This window comes from Nerophis ophidion, linkage group LG25, assembly GCF_033978795.1.
Source record: "Nerophis ophidion isolate RoL-2023_Sa linkage group LG25, RoL_Noph_v1.0, whole genome shotgun sequence".
NCBI classification, from domain to species: domain Eukaryota; kingdom Metazoa; phylum Chordata; class Actinopteri; order Syngnathiformes; family Syngnathidae; genus Nerophis; species Nerophis ophidion.
Window position 1 is genome coordinate 29,146,394 of NC_084635.1, and position 18,740 is coordinate 29,165,133.

General features: G+C 40.0%; 1 long non-coding RNA gene across 1 annotated transcript in view; it reads left to right on the plus strand.

Moving 5' to 3' along the window:
• Window positions 1-4,022, plus strand: part of LOC133543002 (uncharacterized) — a 5,482-nt gene extending 1,460 nt beyond the window's left edge. The window contains exon 2 of the long non-coding RNA XR_009804277.1: window positions 3,503-4,022. This is a non-coding gene — a long non-coding RNA (uncharacterized LOC133543002). The remainder of the gene's footprint in view (window positions 1-3,502) is intronic.
• The last annotated feature ends 14,718 nt before the right edge of the window (window positions 4,023-18,740 follow it).

Below are 18,740 nucleotides of genomic sequence, written 5' to 3' on the forward strand. Positions count from 1 at the left end.
GAAATATTACAATAAGAATAAATCTAAAAAGCAACAATGGGAATAAAAATATAACAGTAAAATAAGAATATAACAAGACAAAGTAGGCAGTAGTGACCATGTTATGAAAACAGCATTAAATAATAACAATAAAAACATAAAAAAATTCCATAGACATATATCATCGACGGTTAAATTCAAAGTTGATCTCGAGATTTAAGCGTTGAAAGTAAAAAAATGAAAACATGTATGGCTATAAATTATTGACCTGTTAAGGGCCCCAGTTTTTTCACATCAAATATTTCATTATTCTATTTTTTGGGGGGAGGGAAATATTTGCATATTATTTGTGTTTGCATAGAAATTTTTTTAAATTATTAATAATAATAAAAACAATTCTAAAAAGGTATAATAGACGGGTAGATTTGAAGTTGATGTAGAGATTTAAGCATTGAAGGTTAAAGAATGAACAAATGTATGGCTTATTTTTAGTTGTTTTAGTGATTTCTTTTATATTGGCATTGTTCAAAAAATAGTAGTTAATTTAAAAAAAATCAATGTTGTTGAATTATTGACCCAATTAAGGCCCCAGTTTTTTTTTACATCAAATATTTCACTTTCATATTTTTTAGGAGACATTGGATCCAATAGTGTGAGAGTCCAGTCCATAGTGGATCTACAGTAAGATCATAGAGAGAGTTCAGTCCATAGCGGATCTAACATACAAACTCAGTTTCCATATGAGTTTGGAAATTGTGTTGGATGTAAATAAAAACGGAATAAAATGATTTGCAAATCCTTTACAACCCATATTCAGTTGAATGCACTACAAACTCATAAACTTTATTTATTTTTTTGCAAATAATAATTAACTTAGAATTTCATGGCTGCAACACGTGCCAAAGTAGTTGGGAAAGGGCATGTTCACCACTGTGTTACATCACCTTTTCTTTTACTACACTCAATTAACGTTTGGGAACTGAGGAAACTAATTGTTAAAGCTTTGAAAGTGGAATTCTTTCCCATTCTGGTTTTATGTAGAGCTTCAGTAGTTCAATAGTCCGGGGTCTCCACTGTCGTATTTTACGCTTCATAATGCGCCACACATTTTCGATTGGAGACAGGTCTGGACTGCAGGCGTGAGCTCGGGCCCAGCCAAGCCGGCAGCGTTTCAGGATATTGTTGATAAATGGATTTGGCTTTGCATAGTCAAGTTTTAACTTGCTCTTACAGATGTAGCAACCAACTGTAGTTACTGACAGTGGTTTTATGAAGTGTTCCTGAGCCCATGTGGTGATATCTTTTACACACTGATGTCGGTTTTAGATGCAGTACCGCCTGAGGGGTCAAAGGTCCGTAATATCATCGCTTACGTGCAGTGATTTATCCAGACTCTCTGAACTTTTTGATGATTTTACGGACCGTAGATGGTAAAATCCCTAAATTCCTTGCAATAGCTCGTTGAGAAATGTTGTTCTAAAACTGTTCGACAATTTGCTTACAAAGTGGTGACCCTCACCCCATCCTTGTTTGTGAATTACTTAGCATTTCATGGAAGCTGCTTTTATACCCAATCATGGCACCCACCTGTTCCCAATTAGCCTGCACACCTGTGGGATGTTCCAAATAAGTGTTTGATGAGCATTCATCAAGTTTATCAGTATTTGTTGCCACCTTTCCCAACTTCTTTGTCATGTGTTGCTGGCATCAAATTCTAAAGTTAATGATTATTTGGAAAAACAAAAAGTTTATCAGTTTTTACATCAAATATGTTGTCTTTGTAGCATGTTCAACTGAATATGGATTGAAAATGATTTGCAAATCATTGTATTCTGTTTATATTTACAACTAACACAATTTCCTAACTCATATGGAAACGTGGTTTGTAATAGTGAGAGTCCAGTCCATAGTGGATCTAACATAATATTCAGAGTCCAGTCCATAGTGGATCTAGTTAATAGTGTGAGAGTCCAGTCCATAGTGGATCTAACATAATATTCAGAGTCCAGTCCATAGTAGATCTAACATAATAGTGAGGGTCAAGTCCATAGTGGATCTAACGTAATAGTGTGAGAATCCAGTCCATAGTGGATCCAACGTAATAGTATTGAGTTTGAATCTTTTCTTTCTGAGCAATGCCACTAAAAACGAACAAAAAAATCTCACTAGTACGACTAAAAATAAGCCATACATTTTTTCATCTTTTAACTTTCAACGCTAAAATCTCTAGATCAACTTCTAATTTTTTGGTCTTTTATACATTTTTAGAATTTGTTTATGTTTTTTTACTATTATTTCATGCTGTTTTTGTCATAAAATACTTCCATTTATATGCAAACAAACACATATGTATATGTATGTATGTATATATATATATGTATATATATGTATATATATATATATATATATATATATATATATATAGATCAACTTCAAATTTATTTGTCTTTTATACATTTTTAGAATTTGTTTGTTTTTTTACTATTATTTCATGCTGTTTTTGTCATAAAATACTTACATTTTATGCAAACACTCACACACACATATATATATATATATATATATATATATTGACCTGTTTTTATATATATATATATATATATATATATATATATATATATATATATATATATATATATATATATATATATATATACATATATATATATATAAAAAACAGGTCAATAAGTAATAATATTGATTTTGAACCTTTTTTTTGAGCAATGACAATAAAATCTCACTAAAACGACTAAAAATAAGCCATACATTTTTTCATCTTTTAACTTTCAACGCTAAAATCTAAAGATCAACTTTGAATTCATTTGTCTTTTATACATTTTTAGAATTTATGTTTTTTTTTAATTATTCTTTCATGCCTTTTTTTGTCATTATATATATATATATATATATATATATATATATATATATATATACATATATATATATATATATAAACTTGTCAATAATTCATGTTAATATTGATTTAGAATTTTTTTTTTTTGGAGCAATGACGATAAAAACAAAAAAAATCTCTCACTAAAATGACTAAAAGTAAGCCATACATTTTTTCATCTCTTAACTTTCAACGCTTAAATCTCCGGATCAACTTTTAATTCATCCGTCTTTTATACATTTTTAGAATTTTTTTATGTTTTTAAAACATTTTTTTTACTATTATTTTATGCTGGTTTTGTCATAAAATACATTTTCAACATGCAGTACTCCGGCACGCCAAGCGAGGGCGCTGATGTATTATGTTTGCAGGGCGGGACAGTCAGCTTCTCCTCACGCATTTCTCATGTTTGCTATGGAGGATCAACACTTGACATTGCAGTCAAAGTGGGGCGTGGCCACACACACACACACACACACACACACACACACACACACACACACACACACACACACACACACACACACACACACACACACACACACACACACACACACACACACACACACACACACACAAAATAAACAAAAACATCCCTTTACCTTTTATTCCTTTTCCACCGTTCCTCAGGCGGACTATTGACACAGAGCCTGACATCCGCTTGGCGGCGGCCCAGCTCGCCGGCCTTAATTGGCCCGGAGACCTCTTGTTGGTGTGATCTATCGATCAGACCGGCTGCAGATCCCGCTAAGTCACAGGGAGAGGACAGCCATAGTCCCATACACACACCGGGGGGGGAAAAAAGGGAAAACGCCCGCCAAATCCTGCCGCCGTGATGTCTTCAGCCCGACCGTTCTCCCGGCAGCTGCAGAAATGACGTGGAGGGTGTTCACCCCAAGGTGCACCGCAGGGGGGGGAGGTCTGGATCCTTGGCGCAAAGTTGATTCACATCCAGTGATTGTCTTTTATGGTTACCACAGGGAGGAATGGCGGGCCAAAAAATGAGTTTTCTGAATGCTCTGACCCCTGAGGATCTATAGACATTGTCGGCTTTAACAATCCCGCCAGACGCAGCCGGATGAAAAAGTCCTCCACGCTCGCAAAATCCACTTTTTGTGTGATACCTATGCTGCAAATCTTGGGGGGTTGGGGGGGGGGTTGGAGAAAAACGCTGTGAGATTGCCATAAAAAGAGGCCTCGGGGGCCAAGGGTTTGCAAAATGGAATGCATGCTGATTTTGTATCCATCAGCACAAACATCCCACACGTGATTATTTCTGCCCGAGCACAATCAACCGCCTCCCTTTTCCCTTTTATCCTCCCTTTTTACCGACCCACCTCTTGAGGTTTTATGTATGGCTTCTGTAATGCGGGACTAAAAGTTGGAAAACGTCGTCAAAAGTGCGGGAAAAAAAGCTCGTGGTTAAATCAATCAATCGATCAATCAATCGATCAATCGATGTTTATTCATACAGCCCTAAATCACAAGTGTCTCAAAGGGCTGCACGAGCCACAACGACATCCGCGGTACAGAGCTCACATTAGGGCAAGGAAAAACTCACCCCAGTGGGACGTCTGTGACGATGACTATGAGAAAGCCTAACATAGTAGTGAGATTCCTGTCCATAGTGGACCTAACATAACAGTGAGAGTCCAGTCCATACTGGATCTAACATATTATTGAGAGTCCAGTCCATAGTGGATCTAACATAATATTGAGAGTCCAGTCCATAGTGGATCTAACATAGTAGTGAGAGTCCAGTCCATAGTGGATCCAAAATAATAGTGAGAGTCCAGTCCATGGTGGATCCAACATAATAGTGAGAGTCTAGTCCATAGTGGATCTAACATAATAGTGATAGTCCAGTCCATGGTGGATCCAACATAATAGTGAAATTCATGTCCAGAGTGGACCTAAAATAATAGTGAGAGTCCAGTTCATAGTTGATCCAACATAACAGTGAGGGTCCAGTCCATAGTGGATCTAACATAATAATGAGATTCTTGTCCATAGTGGACCTAACATAATAGTGAGAGTCCAGTTCATAGTTGATCCAACACAACAGTGAGAGTCCAGTCCATGGTGGATCTAACATAATAGTGAGAGTCCAGTCCATAGTGGATATAACATAATAGTGAGAGTCCAGTCCATTGTGGATCTAACATAATAATGAGATTCTTGTCCATAGTGGATATAACATAATATTGAGAGTCCAGTCCATAGTGGATCCAAAATAATAGTGAGAGTCCAGTCCATGGTGGATCCAACATAATAGTGAGAGTCTAGTCCATAGTGGATCTAACATAATAGTGAGAGTCCAGTCCATAGTGGATATATCATAATAGTGAGATTCATGTCCATAGTGGACCTAAAATAATAGTGAGAGTCCAGTTCATAGTTGATCCAACATAACAGTGAGGGTCCAGTCCATAGTGGATCTAACATAATAATGAGATTCCTGTCCATAGTGGACCTAACATAATAGTGAGAGTCCAGTTCGTAGTTGATCCAACACAACAGTGAGAGTCCAGTCCATGGTGGATCTAACATAATAGTGAGAGTCCAGTCCATAGTGGATATAACATAATAGTGAGAGTCCAGTCCATAGTGGATCTAACATAATAATGAGATTCTTGTCCATAGTGGATATAACATAATATTGAGAGTCCAGTCCATAGTGGATCCAAAATAATAGTGAGAGTCCAGTCCATGGTGGATCCAACATAATAGTGAGAGTCTAGTCCATAGAGGATCTAACATAATAGTGAGAGTCCAGTCCATAGTGGATATATCATAATAGTGAGATTCATGTCCATAGTGGACCTAAAATAATAGTGAGAGTCCAGTTCATAGTTGATCCAACATAACAGTGAGGGTCCAGTCCATAGTGGATCTAACATAATAATGAGATTCCTGTCCATAGTGGACCTAACATAATAGTGAGAGTCCAGTTCGTAGTTGATCCAACACAACAGTGAGAGTCCAGTCCATGGTGGATCTAACATAATAGTGAGAGTCCAGTCCATAGTGGATCTAACATAGTAGTGAGAGTCCAGTCCATAGTGGATCCAAAATAATAGTGAGAGTCCAGTCCATGGTGGATCCAACATAATAGTGAGAGTCTAGTCCATAGTGGATCTAACATAATAGTGAGAGTCCAGTCCACAGTGGATCTATCATAATAGTGAGATTCATGTCCATAGTGGACCTAAAATAATAGTGAGAGTCCAGTTCATAGTTGATCCAACATAACAGTGAGGGTCCAGTCCATAGTGGATCTAACATAATAATGAGATTCCTGGTCATAGTGGACCTAACATAATAGTGAGAGTCCAGTTCATAGTTGATCCAACACAACAGTGAGAGTCCAGTCCATGGTGGATCTAACATAATAGTGAGAGTCCAGTCCATAGTGCATCCAACATAATAGTGAGAGTCCAGTCCAAAGTGGATCTAACATAATACTGAGAGAATATTGAGAGTCCAGTCCATAGTGGATCTAACATAATATTGAGAGTCCAGTCCATAGTGGATCCAACATAACAGTGAGAGTCCAGTCCATAGTGGATCTATCATAATAGTGAGATTCATGTCCATAGTGGACCTAACATAATAGTGAGAGTCCAGTTCATAGTTGATCCAACACAACAGTGAGAGTCCAGTCCATGGTGGATCTAACATAATAGTGAGAGTCCAGTCCATAGTGGATCTAACATAATAGTGAGAGTCCAGTCTAAAGTGGATCTAACATAATATTGAGAGAATATTGAGAGTCCAGTCCATAGTGGATCTAACATAATATTGAGAGTCCAGTCCATAGTGGATCCAACATAACAGTGAGAGTCCAGTCCATAGTGGATCCATCATAATAGTGAGATTCATGTCCATAGTGGACCTAACATAATAGTGAGAGTCCAGTTCATAGTTGATCCAACACAACAGTGAGAGTCCAGTCCATGGTGGATCTAACATAATAGTGAGAGTCCAGTCCATAGTGGGGCCAGCAGGAGACCATACCAGGCGGAGACGGGTCAGCAGCCCAGAGATGTCCCCAACCGATGCACAGGCAAGCAGTTCACCCCAGGTCCCGACTCTGGACATTAAGCACTTCATCCATGGCTACCGGACCTATTTCCCCCCCGCCCCCCTCCATAAGGGAGAAGGGGGCAGAGGAGAAAATAAAAGAAATGGCAGATCAACTGGTCTAAAAAGGGGGCCTATTTAAAGGCTAGAGTATACAAATGAGTTTCAAGATGAGACTTAAATGCTTCTACTGGGGTAGCATCTCTAACTGTTACCGGGAGGGCATTCTTGAATACTGGAGCCCCAATAGAACCCTCTTGAGCCCGCAGACGGTTTTGGGGCTCTGGGAATCACTAATAAGCCGTAGTTCTTTGAACGCAATAGCAAAAGTTAAAGGCAATAACGTTCAATGTGTTTCTGTCGCCATCAAATGGCGGCGGGAGGTACTGCCACCCGTAAATGTGCACATTTTAATGTTAAATTAGCAATGATTGTCACACACACACACACACACACACATACACACACACACACACACACACACACTGGGTGTGGTGAAATTATTCGCTGCATTTGACCCATCCCCCTTGATCAGGTGGTGAGGAGAGCAGTGAGCAGCAGCGTTGGCCACGCCCGGGAATTATTTTTGGTTAAAGGCAATGATGTTCGATGTGTTTCTGTCGCCGTCAAATGGCGGCAGGAGGTACTGCATTGTGCACATTTTAACGTTATAGTAGCAATGACTGTCTCACACACACACACACACACACACTGGGTGTGGGGAGCAGTGAGCAGCAGACGATTTGAGCTTGTCCTGAAGAATTTGGAGGTGATCCTCCAATTTACTCTCTGTAAAGCACCAGTTCCATTGGCAGCAAAACAGGCCCGGACCAAATACAACCACCACCATGCTTGACGGTAGGTGTAGTGTTCCTGGGATTAAAGGCCTCAACTTTTCCCCTCCAAGCATATTGCTGGGTATTGTGGCCCATCCATCCATCCATTTTCTACCGTTTATTCCCTTTCGGGGTTGCGGGGGGCGCTGGCGCCTATCTCAGCTACAATCGGGCAGAAGGCGGGGTACACCCTGGACAAGTCGCCACCTCATCGCAGGGCCAACACAGATAGACAGACAACATTCACACTCACATTCACACACTAGGGCCAATTTAGTGTTGCCAATCAACCTATCCCCAGGTGCATGTCTTTGGAAGTGGGAGGAAGCCGGAGTACCCGGAGGGAACCCACGCATTCACGGGGAGAACATGCAAACTCCACACAGAAAGATCCTGAGCCTGGATTTGAACCCAGGACTGCAGGACCTTCGTATTGTGAGGCAGACACACTAACCCCTCTGCCACCGTGAAGCCCGGTATCGTGGCCAAACAGCAAATTTTTTGGTTTAATCTGACATCACATGGACAAAGATAAGAACTTCTGGAGGAAACAACAATAGAGCTGTTTAGTCACAATACCCAGCAATATGTTTGGAGGAAACTATGGGTTATTCAGCCAAATAATAAAAAAGGGACAAACGGTAAAAAATGGATGGATACCTCTCTCTCAGTTTGGCGCAGTCAGACATATTACGGTTGTCTGTTCAACATCTTCCAGCTTGAAGCCAAACCACCGCCAGACGATGGAATCCCTGCTGTTTTTCTTGGGAATTAATTTTCCTTCCTTCATTTGCGACCACCATCTGTCTCTCGTCTTATCACTCCCAGCTAACGTTACCCACGCCGCTACCTGTCTGCTCGGCGAGAAGATATGACGTTGCAGCATGTGACGTATGTGAGAAGGTGCGCTTGTTTTATGTCTCTGTGAAAAGCAGAGACAAGAAGGAGTGGGAAGAGCCTGCAGTGTAATGCCCGCAGCTAAAAGCAACCGCGTGAGAACGTGTACTTGAATATCAATCAATCAATCAATGTTTATTTATATAGCCCCAAATCACAAATGTCTCAAAGGACTGCACAAATCATTACGACTACAACATCCTCGGAAGAACCCACAAAAGGGCAAGGAAAACGCACACCCAGTGGGCAGGGAGAATTCACATCCAGTGGGACGCCAGTGACAATGCTGACTATGAGAAACCTTGGAGAGGACCTCAGATGTGGGCAACCCCCCACCCCCTCTAGGGGACCAAAAGCAATGGATGTCGAGCGGGTCTAACATGATACTGTGAAAGTTCAATCCATAGTGGCTCCAACACAGCCGCGAGAGTTCAGTTCAAAGCGGATCCAAGACAGCAGCGAGAGCCCCGTCCACAGGAGACCATCTCAAGCGGAGGCGGGTCAGCAGCGTAGAGATGTCCCCAATCGATACAGGCGAGCGGTCCATCCTGGGTCCCGACTCTGGACAGCCAGTACTTCATCCATGGTTATCGGACCGGACCCCCTCCACAAGGGAGGGGGGGACATAGGAAAAAGAAAAGAAGCGGCAGATCAACTGGTCTAAAAAGGAGGTCTATTTAAAGGCTAGAGTATACAGATGAGTTTTAAGGTGAAACTTAAATGCTTCTACTGAGGTAGCATCTCGAACTGTTACCGGGAGGGCATTCCAGAGTACTGGAGCCCGAACGGAAAAAGCTCTACAGCCCGCAGACTTTTTTTGGGCTCTAGGAATCACTAATAAGTCGGAGTCTTTTGAACGCAGATTTCTTGCCGGGACATACGGTACAATACAATCGGCAAGATAGGCTGGAGCTAGACCGTGTAGTATTTTATACGTAAGTAGTAAAACCTTAAAGTCACATCTTAAGTGCACAGGAAGCCAGTGCAGGTGAGCCAGTACAGGCGCAATGTGATCAAACTTTCTTGTTCTTGTCAAAAGTCTAGCAGCCGCATTTTGTACCAACTGTAATCTTTTAATGCTAGACATGGGGAGACCCGAAAATAATACGTTACAGTAATCGAGACGAGACGTAATAAACGCATGGATAATGATCTTGGAGTCTTTAGTGGACAAAATGGAGCGAATTTTAGCGATATTACGGAGATGAAAGAAGGCCGTTTTAGTAACGCTTTTAATGTGTGACTCAAAGGAGAGAGTTGGGTCGAAAATAATACCCAGATTTTTTACCGAGTCACTTTGTTTTATTATTTGGTTGTCAAATGTTAAAGTTGTATTATTAAATAGAGGTCGGTGTCTAGCAGGACCGATAATCAGCATTTCCGTTTTTTTGGCGTTAAGTTGCAAAAAGTTAAGAATATCACAACATAGTCATTTTCTGTATCGCACGAGACAAACCCGTGATATTTATCGAGTATATTCCATTTATCGCCCAGCCCTATGTGCAGGGCCGGCCTGTGGCATAGGCCGTACAGGCAAATGCTAAGGGCGCCGTCCATCAGGGGGCGCCACGCCAGTGCCACAAATGTTAGATAGATACATAGTACTTTATTGGAGAAAGAAAAAGAAAAAAAGTTGGTACTATTATTTCTAAATACAAAAAATAATCCCACGTTAATTAAAATGCAAAGTAAAGCCTATTTAATAGAAATATTATTTGTTACAACATTACAACATTTTAAGGTTTTACTACTTACGTATAAAATACTACACGGTCTAGCTCCATCCTATCTTGTCGATTGTATTGTACCATATGTCCCGGCAAGAAATCTGCGTCCACAGGACTCTGGTTTATTAGTGATTCCTAAAGCCCAAAAAAAGTCTGCGGGCTATAGAGCGTTTTCTGTTCGGGCTCCAGTACTCTGGAATGTCCTCCCGGTAACAGTTCGAGATGCTACCTCAGTAGAAGCATTTAAGTCTCACCTTAAAACTCATCTGTATACTCTAGCCTTTAAATAGACCTCCTTTTTAGACTAGTTGATCTGCCGCATCTTTTCTTTTTTTCCTCTGTCCCCCCCTCCTTTGTGGAGGGGGTCCGGTCCGATGACCATGGATGAAGTACTGGCTGTCCAGAGTCGGGGCCCAGGATGGACCGCTCGTCGGGAACCCAGGATGGACCACTCGCCTGTGTATCGGTTGGGAACATCCCTACGATGCTGATCCGACTCCGCTTGGGATGGTTTCCTGTGGACGGGACTCTCTCTGCTGTCTTGGATCCGCTTTGAACTGAACCCTCGCGGCTGTGTTGGAGCCACTATGGATTGAACTTTCACAGTATCATGTTAGACCCGCTCAGCATCCATTGCTTTCGGTCCCCTAGAGGGGGGGGTTGCCCACATTTGAGGTCCTCTCCAAGGTTCTCATAGTCATCATTGTCACCGGCGTCCCACTGGGTGTGAGTTTTCCTTGCCCTTATGTGGGTTCTTCCGAGGATGTCGTAGTCGTAGTGGTTTGTACAGTCCTTTGAGACATTTGTGACTTAGGGCTATATAAACCCCCTCCCCCGCACGGTGCGCCCCCTCCCTTCCCGTATCATGACTCTTTTTGGACGTCACCACATCAAAAAAATCAACACAAGATGTCAAAACGGCCAAAACTGTCAGGTGCCCAAGGAGAGAAAAAAGAGAAAAGAAGAGGAGGAGAAAGTAGAAAAAGACAGAGGTAGGTAACGTTAGCCTACATGAAATGATTTGTCTGTTACAGAATGTGATGGTAACCTGGCTTTTTAGCATTAAGCTAATGTTACAGGATTCGGCAATTGCTAATCAATACATAGCTAGTTCTGTTTTAAAGGGGAACATTATCACAATTTCAAAAGGGTTAAAAACAATAAAAATCAGTTCCCAGTGGCTTGTTGTATTTTTTTTAATTTTTTTTTAAAATTTTACCGGTCCCAGAATATCCCTAAATAAAGCTTTAAATTGCCTTATTTTCGCTATATTCGAAACCACTATCCATTTCCCTGTGACGTCATACAGTGCTGCCAATGTAAACAAACTATGGCGAATAGCACAACAAGATATAGCGACATTAGCTCGGATTCAGACTCAGATTTCAGCGGCTTAAGCGATTTAACAGATTACGCATGTATTGAAACGGATGGTTGGAGTATGAAAGTATTGAAGAAGAAACTGAAGCTATTGAGCGAATAGCTATTGACGCTATTCATAGCCATAGCATGGCCGAATAGCTGCGTTAGCATCGCTGGTAAAATGTGCGGACCAAACGATCAGGACTTTCGCATTTTGTGATAATGGAGCAACTTAAATCCGTCGATTGGTAAGTGTTTTTTTTCGCATTAAACGTGGGTGGAAGAAAACGTAATATAGTTGCAAATGCATCTGTAGGTTATCCATACATCTATCTGTCTGCCATGTCTGCTTTAGCACCGCTGGTAAATAGCATGTTAGCATCGATTAGCGTAGCATGTTAGCATCGATGAGCTGGCAGTCAACATCAACAAAACTCACCTTTGTGATTTCGTTGACTTTATCGTTGCAAATGCATCTGCATGTTATCCATACATCTTTGTGCCATGTCTTAGCACTGCCGGTAAATAGCATGTTAGCATCGATTAGTGTAGCATGTTAGCATCGATTAGGTGGCAGTCACGCCGCAACCAAATATATCTGATTAGCACATAAGTCAACATCAACAAAACTCACCTTTGTGATTTTGTTGACTTAATCGTTGCAAATGCATCTGCAGGTCATCCATACATCTATCTGTGCCATGTCTTAGCACCGCCGGTAAATAGCATGTTAGCATCGATTAGCATAGCATGTTAGCATCGATTAGCTGGCAGTCCCGCCGCGACCAAATATGTCTGATTGGCACATAAGTCAACATCAACAAAACTCACCTTTGTGATTTTGTTGACTTTATAGTTGCAAATGCATCTGCAGGTTATCCATACATCTCTGTGCCATGTCTGCTTTAGCGCCGCCGTTAAATAGCATCTTAGCGTCGATTAGCATAGCATGTTAGCATCGATTAGCTGGCAGTCACGCCGCGACCAAATATGTCTGATTGGCACATAAGTCAACATCAACAAAACTCACCTTTGTTATTTCGTTGACTTTATAGTTGCAAATGCATCTGCAGGTTATCAATACATCTTTGTGCCATGTCTGCTTTAGCGCCGCCGGTAAATAGCATGTTAGCGTTGATTAGCGTAGCATGTTAGCATCGATTAGCTGGCAGTCACGCCGCGACCAAATATGTCTGATTGGCACATAAGTCAACATCAACAAAACTCACCTTTGTTATTTCGTTGACTTTATAGTTGCAAATGCATCTGCAGGTTATCAATACATCTTTGTGCCATGTCTGCTTTAGCGCCGCCGGTAAATAGCATGTTAGCGTTGATTAGCGTAGCATGTTAGCATCGATTAGCTGGCAGTCACGCCGCGACCAAATATGTCTGATTGGCACATAAGTCAACATCAACAAAACTCACCTTTGTTATTTCGTTGACTTTATAGTTGCAAATGCATCTGCAGGTTATCAATACATCTTTGTGCCATGTCTGCTTTAGCGCCGCCGGTAAATAGCATGTTAGCGTTGATTAGCGTAGCATGTTAGCATCGATTAGCTGGCAGTCACGCCGCGACCAAATGTGTCTGATTAGCACATAAGTCAACATCGACAAAACTCACCTTTGTGAATTTGTTGACTTTATAGTTGCAAATGAATCTGCAGGTTATCCACACATCTCTGTGCCATGTCTGCTTTAGCACCGCCGGTAAATAGCATGTTCGCATCTATTAGCGTAGCATGTTAGCATCAATTAGCTGGCAGTCACGCCGCGACCAAATATGTCTGATTAGCACATAAGTCAACATCAACAAAACTCACCTTTGTGAATTTGTTGACTTTATAGTTGCAAATGCATCTGGAGTTTATCCATACATCTCTGTGCCATGTCTGCTTTAGCACCGCCGGTAAATAGCATGTTAGTATCGATTGGCGTAGCATGTTAGCCTTGATTAGCTGGCAGTCACGCTGCGACCAAACATGTATGATTAGCACATAAGTCAACATCGACAAAACTCACCTTTGTGATTTCGTTGACTTTATCGTTGCAAATGCATCTGCAGGTTATCCATACATCTCTGTGTCATGTCTGTCATCGCCGGTCAAATGTGAAGACACTACAGCACATTCAATGGGGGTCTGGCGGCCGACACTTTCGCATCTTCGGTGCAACTTGAATCCCTCCCTGTTAGTGTTGTTACACCCTCCGACAACACACCGACGAGGCATGATGTCTCTAAGGTTCCAAAAAATAGTCGAAAAAACTGAAAATAACAGAGCTGAGACCCGGTGTGTGTAATGTGTAGAAAATGAAGATGGCGTCTGTATTACCTCGGAGACGTCACGTTCTGACGTCATCGCAAAAAGAGCGATAAATAGAAAGGCGTTTAATTCGCCAAAATTCGCCCATTTAGAGTTCGGAAATCGGTTAAAAAAATACATGGTCTTTTTTCTGCACCATCAAGGTATATATTGACGCTTACATAGGTCTGGTGATAATGTTCCCCTTTAACGTCGGGTTAATATTGTGGAGGGGGTTATGGAAAATAATAATGTAGCGTTAGGTAATTACAGTACTCCCACCTTACATTCCTCAGTTAGATCTTTTTGTTTACATTGTTATTTCCTTCTGGTTAGCTAATGTTTGCCCAGCAGGTAATAGTCACTTTTCCACTCCTCTATATATTAGGTATTGTTGCAAGCTTAGTTGTTAAAGTGCACATCATTAATGTTAATTAAGCAATATCACATAAGAGGAAATGCTGTTTTTTAATTTGAGCACTGCTGTGATTCGGTTAAAGATAATCATAACATAACATTCTCATACAATATATTATACTGTTACTTTGCATTCTGCTATTCAGCATTTCACTGGAAATGATGACAATACATTGAATCTAATCTAATTTGCATATCAATTAACTTCATACATATATCTCTTTGGTTTTTCATCTATATTATATAATTTTTTCATTTTATTCCTGGAATCATATGTTTTTAGTATTAGACTGTAATACTCAATGGTGTCACATACTTCTTGGGTACTGATTAATGCGAAGGGCTACCAGTTTGATACACACTTAAATAAATTGCCAGAAATAGCCAATTTGCTCAATTTACCTTTAATAAATACATTTATATATATATATCCAAAAAATGGGGATTTCTGTCAGTCATTCCGTCGTACATTTTTTTTCCTTTTACGGAAGGTTTTTTTGTAGAGAATAAATGATGAAAAAAACACATAATTGAACGGTTTAAAAGAGGAGAAAAATGAACATTTCCTTTTGAAACATAGTTTATCTTCAATTTCGACTCTTTAAAATTCAACATTCAACCGAAAAAAATGAAGAGAAAAACTAGCTAATTCGAATCTTTTTGAAAAAATTAAAAAAATAATTTATGGAACATCATTAGTAATTTTCCCTGATTAAAATTATTTTTACAATTTTGATGACATGTTTTAAATAGATTAAAATCCAATCTGCACTTTGTTGGAATATATAACAAATTGGACCAAGCTATATATTTTTAACAAAGACAAATCATTATTTGTTCTAGATTTTCCAGAACTAAATTTTTTAAATAAATTCAAAAGACTTTGAAATGAGATTTAAATTTGATTCTACAGATTTTCCAGATTTGCCAGAATATTTTTTTTGAATTTTAATCATAATAAGTTTGAAGAAATATTTCACAAATATTCTTCGTCAAAAAAACAGAAGCCAAAATGAAAATTTAAATTAAAATGTATTTATTATTCTTTACAATAAAAAAAAAATACAATACTTGAACATTGATTTAAATGGTCAGGAAAGAAGACAAAGGAATTTAAAAGGTAAAAAGGTATATGTGTTTAAAAATCCTGAAATCATTTTTAAGGTTGTATTTTTTTTCTAAAATTGTTTTTCTGAAAGTTATAAGAAGCAAAGTAAAAAAATAAATGAATTTATTTAAACAAGTGAAGACCGAGTCTTTAAAATATTTTCTTGGATTTTCAAATTCTATTTGAGTTTTGTCTCTCTTAGAATTAAAAATGTCGAGCAAAGCGAGACCAGCTTTCTAGTAAAAAAATAACATTTAAAAAATAGAGGCAGCTCACTGGTAAGTGCTGCTGTTTGAGCTATTCTTAGAACAGGCCAGTGGGCTACTCACTTGGTCCTTACGGGCTACCTGGTTCCCGCGGGCACCGCGTTGGTGACCCCTGGCATACACTATTACCTGCAAACAATGAGGAACCGCTGTTTGCAAAAACTGTCTGCTTGCTCCAACACAATGTAATCTCCCACCATATGGGAAAACATGTTATTTAGTAGTATTGCAGATACTACACGACAAAAGAAGATTTTATGATAGCAAAAAATATTGATTTGTTGTTGTTGTTGGCATCCGTAAGTCTCGGAAGACAACGGATTGGCGCCCCTTGGATATATTTTAGTTGGTCTGCTGTGGCTGTGCAGACCCACACTTGAGTGAAAACCACAATACTTAATTACCTGCCATGTGGGCAGGTAATTAAGGGAGGGGGGGGGGGGGGGGGGATTGCCCATACATGCGGTCCTCTCCAAGGTTTCTCATAGTCATTCACATCGACGTCCCACTGGGTTGTGACTTTTTCCTTGCCCTTATGCGGGCTCTGTACCGCGAATGTCGTTGTGACTTGTGCAGCCCTTTGAGACACTTGTGATTTAGGGCTGTATGAATAAACATTGATTGATAGATTGATGGATCGAAGTTATGCTAACCACTACACCACCACGCTGCCTGTGTTTAAATCTCCCCACACTGCGTGCAGCTTCCAATTAACACCCACATACAGTCGCCACCCCGAAACTGGAGACAGTAAAAAGACTTTGTGGCGTTAAATCTAGCAGATGGCGCTGTTTTTCTTTTGTGAAAAAAAAAACAACCAAAAAAAAAACGTCTTTATTTTCAGCGCATTGATTCAGTCGCAGAATTTTATGTGCGGAAATAAACTTGTCTCACAATCATTACAGTGTTGCTTTTGGAGTCATTTTTTTAGTGTGCGTCTGCCTAACCCGCCCCGACCGGCTCTTTGCCCGGCGGCGCAGCGCCAACAGATCCTCATTTGCAAGTCAAACAGCCAAGGAGGTGTGGTTGGAATACCAATATTATTATTATTATTATTGATTATTACAAGCAAAGTGTGATGGGACCGGTAATATATATATATATATATATATATATATATATATATATATATATATATATATATATATATATATATATATATATATATATATATATATATATATATATATATATATATATATATATATATATACATATATATATATATATATATATATATATATATATGTATATATATGTATGTATACATGTATATATATGTGTGTGTGTATATATATATATATATATTTAAATATATATATATACATATATATAAATATATATATATATATACATATATATATATATATACATGTATGTTTATATGTATATACATGTATGTTTATATACATACATATGTACACATTTTTGCTCATGGAATTTGTCTTGGAGCAGCGCTCAAACACGCACTTTAACCGTCCATCAATTAATCAATAAATCAATGTTTATTTATATAGCCCTAAATCACAAATGTCTCAAAGGACTGTACAAACCACTCCGACTACGACATCCTCGGAAGAACCCACATAAGGGCAAGGAAAACTCACACCCAGTGGGACGCCAGTGACAATGATGACTATGAGAACCTTGGAGAGGACCTCAAATGTGGGCACCCCCTCCTCCCCTCTAGGGGACCGAAAAGAATGGATGTCGAGCGGGTCTAACATGATACTGTGAAAGTTCAATCCATAGTGGCTCCAACACAGCCGCGAGAGTTCAGTTCAAAGCGGATCCAAGACAGCAGCGAGAGTCCCGTCCACAGGTAACCATCCCAAGCAGAGGCGGATCAGCAGCGTAGAGATGTCCCCAGCCGATACACAGGCGAGCGGTCCATCCTGGGTCCCGACGAGCGGTCCATCCTGGGTCCCGAATCTGGACAGCCAGTACTTCATCCATGGTCATCGGACCGGACGCCCTCCTCAAGGGAGGGAGGGACAGAGGAGAAAAAGAAAAGAAGCGGCAGATCAACTTGTCTAAAAAGGAGGTATTTTCAAAGGCTAGAGTATACAAATGAGTTTTAAGGTGAGACTTAAATGCTTCTACTGAGGTAGCATCTCGAACTGTTACCGGGAGGGCATTCCAGAGTACTGGAGCCCGAACGGAAAACGCTCTATAGCCCGCAGACTTTTTTTGGGCTCTAGGAATCACTAATAAGCCGGAGTCTTTTGAACGCAGATTTCTTGCCGGGACATATGGTACAATACAATCGGCAAGATAGGATGGAGCTAGACCGTGTAGTATTTTATACGTAAGTAGTAAAGCCTTAAAGTCACATCTTAAGTGCACAGGAAGCCAGTGCAGGTGAGCCAGTACAGGCGTAATGTGATCAAACTTTCTTGTCCTTGTCAAAAGTCTAGCAGCCGCATTTTGTACCAACTGTAATCTTTTAATGCTAGACATGGGGAGACCCGAAAATAATACGTTACAGTAATCGAGACGAGACGTAACAAACGCATGGATAATGATCTCAGCGTCTTTAGTGGACAAAATGGAGCGAATTTTAGCGATATTACGGAGATGAAAGAAGGCCGTTTTAGTAACGCTTTTAATGTGTGACTCAAAAGAGAGAGTTGGGTCAAAGATAATACCCAGATTTTTTACCGAGTCGCCTTGTTTAATTGTTTGGTTGTCAAATGTTACAGTTGTATTATTAAATAGAGGTCGGTGTCTAGCAGGACCGATAATCAGCATTTCCGTTTTTTTGGCATTGAGTTGCAGAAAGTTGTTTAATTTCATTAAGACACGCCTCCAGCTGACTACAATCGGGCGTGTTGGTCATCTTTAGGGGCATGTAGAGTTGGGTGTC